Here is a 4,964-nt window from a genome sequence, read left to right on the forward strand (position 1 = left end):
GCCTTGGAGGATGCAGATGCTCTTATTAGATTACAACAAAGGGCAAATCTTCTGTTACTGAAGGCGAACTAAAATACAGCAGATCATTTTTTTTTTTTTTTTTTTTTTTGGTAAATAACGAGCTGGGATTCCTTGTGAATGAGTAACTGGAGGGTTACTGGTTGATTATGGCTCGAGCTGGTCAGTAAACAGATAACCTTTGAAAGTACGTGACAACAAATGATGCCTTCGCAAACATTTTGTCGCCCCGACTGTTCACTCAGCCTTTAATTCCACGAGTCCTTCATCCATGATCTCACGCAAACTGAGACAGTCCGAGCGCTGACTAAATCTGCAGACTGACACTGTGGACCCCCATCGTCTGTGGGATCGATCACCCGTAAGCTCAGGTGCGAACAGGTCGCGGGAAAAGATGGTGCCGGTCCCCGCTCAGATACAGGCAGACGCCGAGGGGCGATCCAGCACCATGGAGAGCGCCTAAGTTTCTGATCTGCCCCTCTTGCCTCGCAGCACGCGCGCAGTGTGTTGTCGTCCTGCGGTCCTTGTCGTTAAAACCCCAACAAGCCAATTAAACCAGCAGCTTCCTAACTGAAGTGCAGACGAAGAATACATTGATTCATCATCCACGTGTGGATACGCCCACCCTAGCTCCGGCCACCACTCACACTGCAGCGTGACCCCCCCCCCCCCCCCCCAAACTGCTTTAGTATTTTTTATTTACCCTTAAAGGTCGTGAATGTGATGTGTTGTTAGGCTCGTGTGTGTAAATTCCTATGTGCATAATTATACACTCTCTTGTACTATTGCATTGCTCCATTCACAGAAGTGGGGGTGATAAATGAATAATAACCATGGAGAGTTTTTTTTTCTTTTCCTACTATTGGCTCTGTACTCTGTGCACAAACAGCAGCAGGTCGATGCACCTCTCACTCATCATACACTGCATAGCTCTAGGACACAGCATGTAATCAGGAAGATGAATCACGCTGATAACTGAACGCATTGCCTCATGGGACAAACGTTTCAAAGCAGATTGCTTGTCTGAAGAATCTGCCTGCACAAGGAAGGAGTAATTAAAGGTTTCGATGACTTCCGTTAGATCTTACAGATTTTTTTTTATTTTTTTTGCAAAATAAACAAAAGTCATACATACAGTCAGACAGACATACTGTCAAGAAATTGTTGCTTTTTTTTGTCTGTTGCTTGTATGCTCCTGGGTTTTGTCTGCTTCATATGCCACAGCAGCAGATATATGCATTTAATGCAGATTTCTTTTTCTTTTCTTTTTTTTTGTAGGAAAAAACAAACTTTTAAGCTTGATTTTTTATATAGTGTGGTTGCCATGACAGCTCATCACTGTTTGCTGACATTTCTGTGGCATTTATCTCAGAGCATTTCTGCTGCAATGAAACTGAAATGTGAGTCTATTGTATGCTGATATAACTGTATTTATGTTTTTTTTAATGTTGTCCTTCATGGAATGAGCAAATCTGGAGGGTTTTGTTTTTGACTTGTGCACTGAGTTGCATTTTATTTCCTCTTCCTCATCAACTGCAAACCCAAAGACAGCTGGCTGATCTGTTATCTAATACTTAAGTAGCTTTCAGCTTTCTTATCTGCATGTTTTATTTGTGAAACACGCAGCAGTTAATTGTGATATTGCAAAGTGAGAGTCTCAATCAAGGACACGAAAAAAATTTGCACAGTACCAGTGAACCACAGCTGCACAGAGCTGCACATGTAGCAAGAGAATAAAGAAGATCCATGATTAAGAGGAAGACAAAACAGAGCAAACATCCTTAAGCTACTTACTTTTCACCTTCAACCACTCTTTCTGTTGTGATCAGTCTTAAACAAAATTCAGACAATCTGTAGCCAAATGCAACACCTGCTGTCAGCCTGGATATGTAGAGGTGAATTCATATTAGAGTTTATATTAATTTTGACAGCTTGGAGGCAAAAATGTAATCTTTCAATGTTAAAACATATACCATAAACCTTGATGGCATTAGAACATTTACCACAAGGAATCACATAAAAATCAGCAAATATACATTGATGAGCCACAGCATACACCCACAAGCAGTATTGTGATAAACACTGCACATTTTGGTACAACATGTTTTGCTTTGGTAAAAAAAAAAAAAAAAAAACACCTCCTGGCATTCACAGATATTTAGCACATATGTTGATATTCTGCAGATCAATCACCATTGCTGTGTGAGCAAACTCCTTCAGGGATGCTACAATAACAAAGCAAATAGTCCGAGCTGTCCACTGCAACTCACTGAACCTGAAAAATCATTTATTAATGTCCTGGTACCAGCAGCTGCATAGTGAGGACCTGTTTAGTAACAGGCAGGTAGTCACAATATCATGGCTTATCAGTCTAACCTATTCATGTTCTGCTCCAACCAGTGGATTAAAGTGGATTAAAGATTAAAGCATGTTTTTTGTTTGACTTTGTGTGATTATTATTTTTTTCCAGAAATTTACCAGGTACAATATTTGTACAGCATTTTGTCAACTGAGGTTGTTTTTAAAATGGTTTTATAAGTAAATTTGACATGACTTGATTATTATTTTTGGCAGTGTAGTTTTTTTTTTCTTCATGGTAACCCAAAGTGCAGGTAACACCTGTTTTTCAACTGTTTATTCTGTAACAATGAGGGTTGTTTGATATGTTGTGTAATAAACTCTTAAAAAGAAAATTTATCACTGGAGCTCAAATGCGCATGAATTTCACTCTGTGTGGGAGCAATGTTTGTTGTACCACCAGTGACACATACACTCTAGATTGTGGAGTATTACAACACCCAAATTAAGCACCTTATATTCCACATGAACACAATATTCTGATACAGTGTTTCTGTTTTGTTTGGCTTTCATGTCACATAGACATTTTTTAAAGATGTCAGTCAGGTTGTTGGCTGGAAAATATTACTTAAGTTATCGTAGTTTATAACAGCTTGAATGCTGATATGAAGATTATTGTTTTTTTCTTTTCTTATCTTTTTTGTTTGGTTTGTTTTTTCTTCAGACAGTTAAGTGATGATTAGTTAAATATGTGAAAATGTATATTTTTTATCATTGGAGGCTGCTCCCCCTTTATGTTTCCACACAACTCAATATATATATATATATATATATATATATATATATATATATATATATATATATATATATATATATATATATATATATATATATATATATATATATATATATATATATATATATATATATATATATATATATATATATAGCTTGAATGGAGAACCAAGGTGAAAAGTTTCCAGAATTGATTCACCAAGCAGGACAAAGATTAGAAATGTTAATTGCTCTGGGTGGACTGCCCAGTAATAGAACTTTATAAGTAATGAGAAGGGAAAGTAACAGCAAGGATTTAACAAGTGAAACAGACTCTTTGTGGTTAATTTTATCCATCTCCTTGATGATTCAAATACCTACAGTGTGAATTTGCAAGTGCTATTTTGGATGACACTTTCTAAGGTCCAGAGGTTTTCTGGCACAAGATATAGCAGTTATGTAATGTATTAATCACCATTCAGTGAAATTACAGTAAGCACTCTGCAGTAGAGTGTGTAAAGTGAGACTGTGGACTTCCATTCAGACTGGGGGAGTGCCTCCATTTCACTTGCTGTTTATACCCTTCCATCTCCCAAGGTCAAAACCACACATAGGACATGGTAATTTACATTAAATACACAAACCCCCGGGAGAACACATATAAGGACAGCAGGGATTTGAAACTGGTTAGAGTTACTACACTGCATACTAATGAGTCAAGACGAGCTGTTAGCAGGATGAACTAACGTAAAATCTATAGTATATATGCACAAGGCAGGATATGTGTTACATAAGTTTGGAGCTGTGTACATGATTAACTGCTAAATTAAAGGGTTATATTTATATTTAATTTCCACTGCATTTACCAGAGACAAAGATCTTCCAACTCATATCAGTATTTATCATTCTTATTTTTATAAGCAATTGTTTTCAAAGGTAACCATCCTGTAAAGATTAACAACACAGAAAGACTGTGAGAACATTAAATGGTCATATTTCAGCCCACTCTCCACTACTTTTTGCTGCACCAAGAACCATATGATTAAATTTCCCTGTAGTCACTAGTGCCCTTGACTCATCATTGAGCATAGCCATTGTGGTCAGTTCCCACAATCAATTAGAGGCAATGTGGGGGTTCGTGCTGAAGGCCTTTTCTTACAGTACAGCAAAATGACATACAACCATAAATCACGAGAAAGTAAAGATCTAGCAGATGGTTCCCCAAATTCCTGACAATCAATTCAAAGGGAGGAAGCAAACATTCATAAATTTCTTTTGTATTGGCTTCATCACTGCAAATTCCATTAACTTTAGTGGCCCCTGGATAAAATTTAATTTTGGTTAAAATGAAAAGTAGCCGGCTGTTGTAAAATCTTACATACTCCGCTTAAACATAAGCCAAGTAAAATTGCTCAGTTCTCTAATCTTTTTCAGTTTAAAGTGCCCAGTACTGACTTGCGACTTCTGTCAGGAAACATGAATATACTGCAGAGTCCTTCTCAAACATGGTGATGACATCTGATGTACAACATTTGCATTTTTCTTTTTTATCTAAATTGGCCTCATGGACCTCTCCCTGAGCCGTCACCTTATCGTGGTGGAGGGGTTTGTGCGTCCCGAAGATCCTAGCAGCTATGTTGTCGGGGGCTTTATGCCCCTGGTAGGGTCACCCATGGCAAACAGGTGTCTAGGGGAGGGACCAGACCAAGCACGGCTCATGGACCCCTATGACGATGACAAACCTGGGCATAAATGTTCCCTTGCCCAGACGCGGGTTACCGGGACCCCCCTCTGGAGCCAGGCCTGGAGGCGGGGTACGAGAGCAAGCGTCTGGTGGCCGGGCCTTCGCCCATGGGGCCCGGTCGGGCTCAGCC

This window comes from Telmatherina bonti (genome assembly GCF_933228915.1).
Source record: "Telmatherina bonti genome assembly, chromosome: 16".
NCBI classification, from domain to species: Eukaryota; Metazoa; Chordata; class Actinopteri; order Atheriniformes; family Telmatherinidae; genus Telmatherina; species Telmatherina bonti.